The sequence below is a fragment of the Panicum virgatum genome, chromosome 2N (assembly GCF_016808335.1).
Source record: "Panicum virgatum strain AP13 chromosome 2N, P.virgatum_v5, whole genome shotgun sequence".
NCBI classification, from domain to species: Eukaryota; Viridiplantae; Streptophyta; class Magnoliopsida; order Poales; family Poaceae; genus Panicum; species Panicum virgatum.
In genome coordinates, this window is record NC_053146.1 from 2,538,511 (window position 1) to 2,552,672 (window position 14,162).

The 14,162-nt window shown below is 42.9% G+C and overlaps 1 pseudogene; it reads right to left on the bottom strand.

Moving 5' to 3' along the window:
* Window positions 1-1,000: 1,000 nt before the first annotated feature.
* LOC120659105 lies at window positions 1,001-3,102 on the bottom strand (annotated as a pseudogene).
* Between the last annotated feature and the right edge of the window lie 11,060 nt (window positions 3,103-14,162).

Below are 14,162 nucleotides of genomic sequence, written 5' to 3' on the forward strand. Positions count from 1 at the left end.
GAACTCTCCAGAATTATGTAATAATTAAGCCCGTGATTGTACTAATTAAGCGGTATGACTGTGATATTGCCTGAAATGTCAATTCTGTACGTGATAGCGTCTGATCCAGGGACTATCACAACGATACAGGGAGTTGGGTTCCCCTCTTGGGAACCCGGGTCGTTTCACCCTAGTTCTAGTATGTAGTAGCATTTGGTTGGATAGGAGGAGGAGGACTAAGGACGTGTTTGGGACTGCGATTTCTGTGGTGGCAGTGATGGAAAGCGAAGAATCCCGTCGAATGCCTTGCGATAGACACGCTTATCTTCACTGCAGTCGCGGATGGCAGCTCATTTTTTAACTGGAACGCCGCTTACGCAGAAAGTGAGAGAATCTGGGCTTATCTCCATCGCGATTTTGTGTATCGCGCGACCTGTGGCCACAGAAACAAACAGGGCCTAAAACTTTAGTCCCATCACATGTGGTGTCTGAAAACTGATTAGTAGTATTAAATATAGGCTAATTATAAAATCAATTGCATAAATGGAGGCTAATTGACGAGACGAGTATATTAAATCTAATTAATCCATCATTTGCACATATTTATGGTAGAATAACATTAAATTATGGACTAATTAGGCTTAATATATTCATCTCGTCAATTAGCCTCCATTTATGGTTTAATACTTCTAATTAGTGTCCAAACATCCGATGTGTGTATGCTCAACAAAGCCAAATCTGAACCTCAAAAGTCAAAACTGCGCAATTGAGAGGAAGCATTAACTCAGGTATGAACTTCCTAAGTTACTAATTAATTCTCTAATTGACTTTTGGTTCAAGCACATGTAAACGTAGACCACCCAAACTGATGGTTGTGGATATAATCAAACTTTTTTCCTTGCTAGACAATTCTAATATACATTTTCGCATCATTAAATATGAACACGGACATTTATTCTGTACTTTTGTAATACATGTATGTATTTGATTCCAACAGAAAAACTGGGCAACAACGTAAGAAAAATTGGCAACAAGGAAAATGTGCATGGATGGGCCGTGAGCTCATCTTCCGAGGTCAACTGAGATTGTGCCGAAACTTGTCGATGATGGCGGTGATGAAGACACATCGCTATTGGCACCCCTAAAGACCCCTCCATTGCGTGTTGTCTCCGTCAGCATCTGCTCCGGGAATGTTGCATTTTCATCAAGGTACTGCACGACTTGTCGCATGTTGGGCCTTGCGCTGGGCGAGGGATGCGAGCATAGCAACCCTAGCTTCAGAGCTAGGCACGCCTCATCGACACTGTAATTGTTCAGAAGCCTCGTGTCCACCACATTGGGGAGTGATCCTGTCTGCCAGTGCTCGAGCACCCAATCTACCAGCATGAAGGGGGTGTCCGTGTCTTGCCCATCCTGTTGTGCAATGGGTCTTCGTCCACAGGTGACCTCGAGAAGAAACACGCCGAAGGCAAAGACATCGGTGAGAGTGGATGCTCTACCCATGCGCGTCAGCTCGGGTGCTATGTACCCCATGGTGCCTACCACATGAGTGGTTTGCGGGTCAGTGCCATGATCATACAATCTCGCAAGGCCGAAATCACCTAGCCGCCCATTCATCTCGCTGTCGAGGAGAACATTGCTCGCCTTGATATCACGGTGAATGACAACTTGCTCCCAGTCTTCATGGAGGTAGAGTAGGCCCGATGCAACACCTTGGACACCTTGGATGATGCGGAATCGCTGAGCCCAATCCAAAGTTTGCATGGTATCATCATGCAAATATTTATCAAGGCTAGCAGTGGGCATATAGTCATAGACCAAAAGAAGCTCCCCTTTGCGCCGGCAATACCCAAGTAGCTGGACGATGTTCTTGTGCCGTAGGCGGCCCATGCTGACAACCTCAGCGATGAACTCCCTCATGCCCTGCCTTGACTCATGCGACACCCTCTTCACCGCAACCTCGGACTTTGACTTCCGAAGCACTCCCTTGTACACCCTCCCAAAGCCTCCGACACCAAGTAAATGCTTGTTCTTGAATCCTTCTGCCGCATGGAACAAGTCCTTGTACGAGAACCGGTGTGGCCCGAACTCGACTTCCCAATCTTCGCGTAGCTCAGCATACCTTATCTTTCTGCGTATCACTAGAAATATAACAGTAACCAGAGCAAGGACGAAGGTTGCAGAAGCTACCGGCAAGGTGATCTCCAAGAGCTTGGAGTGAGGCTTAGGGCCTATGCGTGGCAACTTTGGCAGCTTGTTAATGTCAATGGCTGGGGCTGGTTGGCTCATACCAAAGCTCCAGCCAAGCACATAGTGATGCGAGTCAAGAATGCCAGTCGAAGATGAGAAGCCAACAAATGACCGATCCTTGAGAACTGTTGAGAGGTCATAGGTAGTTGACACCAGTGGCTTCTTGGGTTTGGCCATTTGAAGAGGAGCTAAGGTCACGTCGATCTGTTTCCTCTTTCCATCATAGTCCACCCAAACTTGCATGGCCTCAAAGGACGCTAGGGTTAGGTTGTGGAAGTTACCACTCGTGTCATCATAGTAGCCGGCGTAGTGGGACTTGACGGAGCGGAGGTCGTTGATGTCGATGCCGACATGGTTGTCGTCGGCGTCCAGCATGTCGTTGCTCAATACGGTGTCAAGCTCGACGGCAAAGATGTGGTTGCTCGAGTTGCCAAAGTTCTGCTTCCTGCTGAGGAGGCCGAGGAACTAGTTGGAGTAGGCGCTGGACATGTTCTTGGTCGGGGAGATGAAGAAGGTGAGGCCGTGGGCGCTCACGCCGGGGGCGATGGAGCAGATGGCGAACACGAAAGCAGCGGAGAAGGACTGCACCGTGCCGTTGAGGGACTGGTTGCGGAAGTGAAGCGGGGTCGGGTGGAAAGCTTGGCCTTTGAGCTGGGCTGTGCCGTTGGTGAGGTGGAGGAGGCCATTCGGGGTGACCTCAGCCAAGTGGAGGAGGCCATTCGGGGTGACCTCGGCCAAGCCATTGACGATGATGTCTGAGCCGGCAAAGCCGGAATAGATGAACCGGTGGTCATCACCGGCAGCAAGAGTAGTGGGGAAGTTGAGACAAAGGAAGAAGATCAGCTTCAAGAGTATACCATTGAAACCAACCATTGTTAGAATGTAGAATGAATGGAAGTTCAGAGCTAAAAGTTGTGTTGGATGCAAGTCTGCAATGGGTACTACTACGATTGTAAACACTAAGGAAGAGTAGTGTATATATGCACACAGACAGACATACACGTCTCCGTGTATATATGGTCAGTTTAAGCAGTTTCGTTAATCGATGACCTTCATCATATTGTGTGGTTGCCCTGATTATTGGAGAATCAAGAAGCTAATAGTTTCTTCAGTCTTATGCAATTTTTGGTGTTGCTTGCATTGACTTTGCTAATACGTACTCACCAGTAGTCTATATGTTGAAACTTTCCCACGAATATAGGTTCAGTCCTTTTGAAAGCAGACCGACGATGCTCTGCTGACCTTTATTTTTTTTATGTATAATTCAAATGTTCAACGTGGGCGGCTATTCCGATAGAACAATTGGCATTATTATCAGCCGTTATAGAGGAAAATAAACTGTTGATAGTCATCGAGAGCCAGCCTAACAATGCAGGTTTTCAGTTTTTTTTTCATGTTACGAGATATTTTAGTGGTGAAAAAGAGGTATATAGGAAAATGTTTCTTGATACTGAAATTTTTCATGCCATTTATAAGCTGCATAAACGCAACATTATCATTATCTTGATACAAAGATGCGCAGATCTCAACGCTTTGAACCTTTTAGTCATGGATTTCTGGATACTGAAGAGAAGCCGTATTCCTGTTAGTGCCACCCCATGTACTAGCTAGCTAGAAGCTGACTTATCTGGATACTGAAATTTTTCATGCTATTTATTAGCTGCAAAAAACAGCACAACGTTATCTTAAGGGAGAAGTCCAGTTTACATCTCCGAACTATCGCAGAAGTTCGATTTTCAATCTTTAACTACTAAACCGGACAACATAGGTTATTCAATTGTCAAAACCGTACAAATTTGGACCTTAGAGTGGTTTCCAAGGTGGTTTTACATTTTGTGAGAACTAGGCGTATGGCCCGCGCATTTGCGCGGCTAGTATTGAAAATTTAAAAATTTGCATGTCGTTGTATCCTTATGATTTTTTAAAAATTATACTATTTGTTACCATACATTACCCTATTCATTATCGTAAATTATGTCTTATTGTTGGTTAAAACAATTCAAATATGATCTACCTATAATAACAATTTGATTTTTTGAGCTTTAATAATATTATGCATATAATTATTCTTATTTTCTTTTTATTTTGATTGAGTATTGTTAGCTTTAGTTTTTATTAACGGTATGTTTGTAACTAATACATAGCTAAATAATATTTTATATTTAATTTTTTGTAATGGCATTGGTGGGTAATTTTTAATTAGGCACACGGGTATTTCAGACTAATTTTTATTGTAATGGCAGTGGTGGGTAATTTTTATCTTTCAATTTTTCTCCGATTAACATGAGAATTTCTAGGCCTTAAGAGCGAACATGGAGGCTCCATTTGTTGGCAAATAATAAGATAATAGATTGAAAATATTCAATTTTAACTAAAATATTCATAAGTAATTCACTTTAGATCAGAAAAATATGAAAGGGGTATAAATTTTTTTCTAAAAATGTAACCTATCTATTGTCATGATACATCTCAGTAATTTAGATCAAATTTTTTTTATTTTCATAATATTTGTTTGCTTTTAGTTAAGCCTATTATTTTTGAATAACTAAGCTTCAAATAGAGCAATAATAGCTAGGTCACACTTTTAGAAAAAATTTTGTACTAGTTTCATATTTTTTTGATTTAAAATGAATTAAATTTTATTTTTTAGATCTAGTTAGATTTTTTATTTTTAAAAAAAATACAAAACCACCTTGAAAACCACCCCAAAGTTCAAATTTGCACGGTTTTGATAGTTGGATGGCCTATGTTATCCGGTTTTGTAGTTGAAGGTTGAAAATCGGACTTATGCGATAGTTAGAGAGTGTAATTCGGACTTTTCCCTTATCTTAATACAAAGATGCATAGATCTTCTGTGTATTGAAGAAAAAGACGACGCAATGCTTTAAACCTTATAGTAAGGGATTTCTGGATACTGAAAGAAGCAGTATTCTTGTTACTGCCACCCCATGTCTAGATCAGCTGACTTATCTATGGCGGCGACCATATTGAATGCGGTATAGGTTGAATCCGACTGTGCCATTTATCAATCATATAATGGTCAACATCATTGATCGAGGATGTTGGGCTGCTAATAATTAACGAACTAGTCGTATGCTCTGAGGATTATGATTGGTATATGCCTCTAAAAAATGTGTCGCAAGGTCAATCATGTGAAGGGGGAGAGGGACAGGAGTAGAGGAGAGAACGGAATAATGAGGTCCATATCATTTTTCTGAAAATATGCAAAAGAGCCCCATACCTATATATTTATTGAGAGTAGAATTGTAGAATGAAAAGGATTGAAATGGATGATCTCATTGATGTGTTTGGGTTACATTTATATCGACCGAACAGACAAAGGTGTCTCTTGGAGACACCCCTTCGGGGTGGTGGTTTCCCCTTTGTAATTATTCACTAATTACATAATTACATATATTAATTATCCTAATTGATTTTTCTTGTAACAATATTTGTTAGAAAAGTCAATAACCAATTTAGTACAAAGTGAGTCACCCAACGGATCGACAGACCCAATCAATCGCACATTCACACGCTGGAGCTGTACTATAGTAGTATAGAACAATACAGCTAAGTATAGCAGGAGAGCTGATGACAGAGAGCTCAGTCCAGTTTAATTGGCAACATGATTTGTGCTTAATCATCAAAGTCTCCACGTGTGAATCCTACTCTCCGTTGAGGAAGCTCGTAGTGACCCCAAGGTCAAGCTATCTCCTCTTCTCCACTATATGACCATGCGCCCTCTTGGCACACGATCGAAGTCGCAACAAACTTGCCGCTGCTCACCACAACCTTGGGAGCTAGACGGTGACACCTAGCCGTCTAGGAGCCGATGCTCCAAGAGTAACAAATGCTTCAATCGAGTTGGCCGACGCAACCTCAAGTGCTCAAAGCTCGGGATGTTTCTCTCCTGCTCAAATGGCTCTCAAGGAATGGATTCACTCAACTCAACTTAAAGATTCACCTTGAATCAAGCAACTCTCACAAAGAGAGGTTGGGGAGGACTCTCCAAGTGCTCACAAGGCTCTCAAGATGTTCTGAAATGTTCTAGCATCAGCACCCCCGAATGGGTGAAGTCATGGGGTATAAATACCCCTTCTCACAAAACTAGCCGTTGCCCTGTCTGTGTTAGACCGGTCATACCGGTCTCTTTTGAAAACTAGCCATTGGAGGCTCACCCTGCTCAGACCGGTCAGACCGGTCCCTCTCTGTTTTCTGCAGTTAGCTCTCACTCCTTAGGCTAAACTCTCTAGGGACTGATTTGAGTACTTTTGGTATTGTCTAAACCTACTGATGTTGCATCCCTCTTGATAGTACGGCATACCTATACTCAAGTGCACAAATGAAATATACAATTTCCACGATTACTTGAGCTTCTTCATAATATGATCATGCCGACTTTTCTTCGATCAATACCGTGAGGGCATCAACATCTTCTTTCTTTTGAGCATACCCGCTTTGAGCTAGTGACTTTGAATCTTTGAATTGCATAGGAATGAAATCCACCTTGATTCACAAGTCACCTTCTTTTCTTGAATAATGACACTCTTCAACATAGAGCTCTCCATGACTCTAGGATCTCCGGCCTTTGACCCGTATCGGTTTCTTTGCTCCCCCAAGCCATCGCATGCGTAGCCTCTTGAAACACGCCTCTCGGTCCTCTACCTTTATCCTAACCGTCCATCTTGAACTCATATTGATTTGTATCATGCATAAAATCTTCATTGTCAATTCGAATTCTCAATTCAATCTTATATGCAAGCTTTCCAATTTGAGACATCATATATGCATCAACTCATGTCTCATTCTCTTTTGTCTTGCTTGCTTCTTTATTTAATAACCATTTATCACATGTGACGAGATCTTCCATATTTGAGATTATGCATAAGCATATCACATCTCATTCACAAAACCTTTACTTGTCACTTTAAATCCCATCATAGATCGAAACAAGCCTTCGCAAATATTAGAGCCTTTATATCAATCATGAATACTTTGCTCTATTTTCCTTTTCTTGTTTTGCTTGTCGCATACACATTATACCAATGGGATAAACACGCTTGCTTGCAACACTTGAGCCATCTCTTTTAATACACATTTCATAATTAAATACCTGTTCATAATCTTATGCAAACAAGTTAGTCTTTTAATCGTGTTGTCAATCAATGCTCCAAAACCCACTAGGGTCTAGATGCTCTTTCAATCTCCCCCTTTTTGGTGATTGATGACAACCCGATTAAAGCTTACAAAAAGATATTCAATAAAGCTTTTGAATTCTCAGATTTAGTTGGAGCTCCCCCTCAATATGTGCATATGAATCGAATTCAACACAAGTTGGCCTCACATGCCAAATTACACATATTGAGCACAAATGAGACTCCCCCTAAATCTTAGCATCCGTGGGGTGTAACAAGTGTGTGGGATCATCATAAATAAATCCGTGATGCAATATGTCATGTAACACATACAAGCAAACGCAAGAGCAATGCCGCTGCCACAGACCGGTCCCTGGGACCGGTCAGACCGGTCCACACCAGCCAGCACGCGCTTGGACCGGTCAGACCGGTCCCCTCTGACCGGTCAGACCGGTCAGAGACTGCCAGAACAGTCCATGGCTGAAACAAAAGACATCACATCATTCAAAAAATTCACACTATCATAAACATTCCTTATGTATTTAAAACATGATAAATACACCCAATAGCATTCAATACAAGTGTTCTCAAGTCCGCACAAATCCTTAATACGAAAGAGATGGATATGATTTTACAAGATGAGACAAGAATATCCAAACATATCCAAATACATCCAAATCATGATGTCCATACATCCATCATCCATACATGATATATAATAAGAGCTAGATGATCTCAAGATACATATCCCATCTACTCTCAACATGGCACACATATATACACAAGATAAGCTTTAATCCTCCAAATTTCTCCCCCTTTGTCATCCATCAACAAAAAGCGTACAAGAGGAGAAGAGTGTGCTGCCAATCTGAAATCATTGCCCACCTGTAGAGAATCCACCAGTACTGCCCGGATAAGCAAAGAGTGAGTCACTCCAGCTAGCCACTGTCGCCTCAACTGAGTCAGGAGCTGGAGAAAGTGATGCTGTAGTCCCTGCATATCCCGTATCTGGTGAAGAAAAAGTCCCTCCAAGACCAAAGTGAAGTGAAGGGGGTGCAGAAGCTATAGGAAACGTCGCCGACGAACCTGGAATTGTCGACGAACTGACGTGTGTCCCAAACTGAGGTCCTGCACTGAAAGGTGGAATCAGCCCCATGAAACTGGAAGTGAGTGGCGGGGGCCCCGAGTATGGTCCAGCGAACTGAGATCCCACAAACTGTCCTGCGAACATCTGTGGGCCTGTGGTGAAAAGCTGTGGACCTGGACGGAACTGAGGTGCAAAAAGTAGAGATCCGTGTCCGAACTGCTGAGCTGAAGACGATCCACCTGGCTGACTCTCCTGACCAAAGAACATCTACTCGCCCAGGTGGTCATACTGCCCAAAGTCCATCCCCTAGAAGCTCTCAATCATCTGGTCAAGTGAGGGGATCTCTGCTGCCTCTAGCTTTGGTGAGATAGGCGAGAGAGGTGGCTGGAGCTGCATTGCAGTGTACATCCTCTTCTGATTATTCCTCAACTTCTTGTTCTTCTTCCTCTCCCTCTCCTGATTAACCAGAATGTCTCTCTGGTTCTTGATCATGCCTGCAAATGTCCTGAACATCCGCCTGAAGGAAGAGGAAGACCTGCGAGGAGGGGAAGCATCTCTACCCTCATGAGGCACAAAGCCTCCAGCTGGCTCCTCCTGCTGAGGCACGTCCTGAGCATGCTGCCGTGCATCTGTTGATCAGGTAGTGGACCCTGATCCTCCTCCTGGACCTCATAATATCTGCCCTCAGAAGGAACTCTCACATGCTTAGGATGCTTGATACTAAGCGGCTCATGCTTCACATCCATCCCAAAATTTCTCCTGGTGACCTTCAGTATCACCCTCAAGATATACGGTGCATAGCCACATGTCTTCAAGGGAGTCTCAGAAATATGCTTGATTTCCTCCCAAATGAAGTCACCAACACTGAAGTCACCGCCTCGAGGGTCTGGCTGCATCCTGCTCATAAGATTCTTGGCATGCGCTGAGATATCACTGGGATTCCCATCCCGGTGTGTAAGTGTCTTCTTGAACAGCCTGTTCAGGATGGAGTAGTAAGTGTACAACCCCGTGACCTTGCCTGCATTGCCAACCCTATCCCTCGGATACATGAATCTCACCTAATCAGCTGACAGAGGTAAATCATAGTGAAGCTTAGGACGATTCACGTCCTGGTCATCAAGTCTCAAGTAACGGCAGAAAGAAGTGTAGGAACACTGATAGCGATGTCCCTCTGTCATCCAGTAGATAGTCCTCTCATTGCCATTCTCTGAATCATGCCCAAAATATACGGTCGCATAGAACTGGGCTATCACCTCCTTGTTCCAATCATGCTGGAAACCCATAATGTCCTTGATGTGCCTGTCCTCACACATCTGAACCACCTCATCACAAATTTCATGACCCAAGTTTGCCATATGTGTCCAATCAACCCACTGGGCCTCTGAAGCAATCCCTGCCTTGGCAAGAATGACAGTCTGATAGAAGTCCTGCTGAAACCGAGTGTGAAACCTGTAGTCCACAGTGTCCTTTGGGACATCCAAAGGACTCTGACACCTCAGCGAATGTGCAGCCGCTGTCATCCCGGTGTTGTAGTAGCTGACAATCTCTACACCGGCCTGCCTGACAGGAATCTGAATAGGTCACCACAGGACCCTCCAAATCTGAGCTGCCTGCTGCACTCTCCTCTGACTCATCATTGCTGTCATCATCATCATCAGCATCATCTGCACCTGCATCTGCATCTGTCTCAGTGTCCTCATCATCACGAGGATCTCTCAAGTAGGGTGCATCCTCCTCTGTGTCATTTTTGGATGACTCGTCAATGTCCATATGCTGTGTATCTGACCTGGCCCTTCTAGGCCTCAACTGACGCTGACTAGGAGCTGCTGCAAGAGGCTGTGAAGCGGACACAACTGCAACTGCCTTGGTGCTTCCACTGCTCGAACCCACTCCAGCTGCTCGTGCAACTCGATCCTCATTGAGTTTGCTCCTCTTCTCACGGTTTCTCTTATACATGATTTCCAACCTGAGATAGAGAAATATTTTGCTGAAATTCGATCATGAGAAGCAACCCACAAGATCTGGATAGTAAGTATTTGAACTGCACTAGAAAACTCAAAACTAGGTTCTGTCACTCACAGACCGGTCAGACCGGTCTGATGGACCAGTCAAACCGGTCCCTGACAGGAAATGGACAAGAGCTCGGATTTGATGATGGTTTAGAACAAAAATTGCTAGACAGGATGATTAATAATTAAAAAACATCTAGCAGTATATAGGATCAAGAAAAGGTTTAAGCCTGAGGGTTTTGGGTTCTGGCCAGATCGACCGGTCTGACCGCTCGGGCGGACTGGTCAGACCGGTCGGACCGCCGCCTGAGCCCTAGGATTTGATTCCGAGCAATGCGAGCCACGAAACTTCTCGATTTCTTTGGGAATAGTTCCTAGGCCTAGCAGAACCTACTGGACCAAAGGGATTGAAAAGATATGCGCTAAGCTAAGAGATCGGGCGAGGGAAACATGTGATACCTTGGAAGAGAGATGAACTCATGAGGAACTTCAAAACCAGCTTCACCACTGATTGATTTCTCCTTTCTAGCCCCAATGCATGTGATGAATCAACCAAAACAAGGGCTAGAACTCCAAATCTCCAATGGAGTGAAGATGGAGAGGAGAGTGGAGGAGGGGCGGCGCACGGGTGAAACAGAAGAGAGGAGAGGTCGGTGGCATAGTGGTGAAAAGTGAGAGATTTTGGTTGTTTTACCCCATGGAGGGGGTAAAAGGAAGTTACCGGGTTGGACCAGTCAGACCGGTCTCACCTGAAGTGCCAGAAAAATGTTGCCTTCCAGACTATCTGGGTGAATCTCCGGAGTATCCGAGTGTAGCCCAGAGTATCCAGGAAAATATCCAGAGAATCCAGGACTTTGATCACAAAGAAGTTTTAGAATGATAACTCCTTGATCAAATGGTTAAGCACTCTCCACATATTCATACTTTTCTGACTTTATGTGCTAACCATGGAATGAATGGATAGGAAAGAACTAGATGAAGAGAATTTTGATGAGAAATGTTTCTCCGAGTGATGGCTCTTTGTTACTTCTCAAGGAGATAAGATTTTCTAAATATAACTAGTCCTTGGATGAGAGAAGTGTTTAGGATAAAGATCTATGGACTTGAGAAAGTCTCACTACTTGTGACTAGCCACCAAGCAATCAATGAGAACTATAGTCACAAATAGATTGATACAATCACAAAGACCAAGATCCAAATATTTTCAAATTTGACACACAACCTATCATGCTAGTTGAGTTTTCGAAAAACATCTATCCTATAACACTCATAGCATGCTACAAGATAAGCTATCACCACACTAGAGAGCTTAGCACAAACCTTACTCAATTTTACACATGATTGACACTTAGTCACAATTAGGAAGGTTTTAGATAAATATCTAGGTGACAAGATTTCTTGAGCTTGATGCATACAAATGCACACACTAGCATTAATACGTGGCCTAGATGCTCAAAGGTAAAGCATAATGAGTAGAAAATATACCTTTGCCTCTTAGCTACTTAAACTTGTTCTTAAACTTTTTGAAACAATCACTAGTTCTCATAGATGAGAAAAAGTATGCAATGTAGCACAAGTACTTCATGATTATACTTTGTCAATCAATATTTGATTCAATTGATGAATAAACTCATATTAACTTATATTGGATCCATATTGAGCATAATCAACACTATAAGAGACTACACAATCACTCGAGAAAAATGTTAGTCCCAAAGACACAAATTGTAAAGTGATCTCCCCCTAAATAAGTGCATAAGAGTTTTGAATTTCTTTTATATGCACTTTATCCATATTAAGAGACTAGGAGAGACTACTTTAACAAGTTGGTCATAAAGCACATAAAAAGATATTTAATTGAAATTGTGCTAGATTCTCTTACTGCCTGAAGTACATGACCCCAAGATATGCCTATAAAGCATATGTACTGAGAGTGACCCTTTTTGCACATAGCTTCTTTCTCGTTTCTTCAGTTTGCTGCAGTTTTCTGGTCTAGACCGGTCAGACCGGTCTGATGGACCGGTCAGACCGGTCACACTAGTCAAACTGCAGTAACCTTCAATTTGTTGATGTCTTGCTTCAATGAATGTCTACTAGATATATTTGCTTACCTGCACTAAAACAAGACATTGCTCTACACAAGAGCCATTAAACGCATCTCACGGCAAATGGGGAGTAACTCAAAGGAAAATGCTTTAGTCACTTATTTAGAATGTCCCAAGCTCAACACAAGTGACACACTAATACTCACCAAGACTTAAGTGACTAATGCATTTTGAAATTAAAAACAAGTTACCGAGATAGCATTGGATGAAGATATGCAAGATTATTCATTAAACTTGGTCAATGACATGAATACACAATAAACTTCAAAGAACCAAGCTCTCCAATGCATCTCCATGTACCTGCAACCTCTTAAGCTTTCTTTGGTGCCCAATACTCGTTGGGCCCTGCAACGTTAGCCACAATAGACTTGGGAACCCAAATTTCCCTTATGCTAGCATTAGGTGACTTGATCACCTTAGTAGCATAAGTACTCATCTTGTCCTTCCCAAGCTTAGCAAAGTCATATTGAACAGTTTTTTAGTTAGGCAAATTACCATTTGGGCAATCCTTGCTCCTATGACCTTTTACTCGACAAGTGTAGCAAATTCGGTGCTTAATCTTGATGTAGGTTCTCTTGACTTGATACTTGTGCTTCTGAGCATCACAAATCTTCTTGAGTGGAAGAGCGGGCTTTGTGGGATTCTTGACGGGTCCTGCAGTAGCTCTGGCCTGGATCGGTCTGACCGGTCGGGAGTTACCGGTCTGACCGGTCTGGTCAGATTTGAACTGCTGAGGACAGCAGTGGGTCATATGCCCCTTTTTCCTGCATCCAAAGCACACTCTATTTTCCGGAAGCTTTCTTTGACTTCTTGAAAGTCGCTCTTCCTCATCGGGCTTGATTTGACAATTTCTTGCATAATGCCCTTTCTCTAGGCATCTATAGCACTTGATGTGTCCTAGAGACTTCTTTCTTGAAATCTTGTGCTTGATACTCTTTTGATCTTGTTGAAGAGTTGATCTAGTGATGTTTGAACCCTTCTCAAGCTTCTTCACCACGGAGTCGCGGTTATCTTGAGAAGGTCTCACTTTCTCCTTGCCCTTCAACTTAATCACTTGTTCTTTGAGTCTTTTTACTTCATGCATAAGTTCTTCATTTTCTTGTACAATGAAGTCATCACAAGATTCTACAAATACTTGCTCAATACTAGATTGGCTTGCTTGAGAACAACATGGTTTAGTGCAAGTCAAGTCAAATTGAACTTGTGAGCATGTGCAAGTGTGGGATAGAGGTTCATAGGATTTTACCGTTGTAGCCATAACCTCATGAGCCACTTCAAGTGAGACATGTGAGTTCACAAGCATCTCATAGGATTTTTCAAGCTCCGTATGAGTTCCTTGCAAAGCCACATGCTCACTAGTGAGCTTCTCCAACCTTGCCTTGAGCACTTGATTCTCCTTCTCTAAAGAGTCAATCCGACACAAGGAGTTAGTAGATAAATTCTCTGATTTTCTTACCAAGGAGGCATAGATGATCTTGAGCTTGTCAAACTCTTCTTTGAATTTCATTGCTTGCTCAACTCCTTGGTTATCTCCTTTCTTGATTTCGGCTGTCAAGCACTTGTGATCAACATCACTCGAAGATGTCGACTCATATGA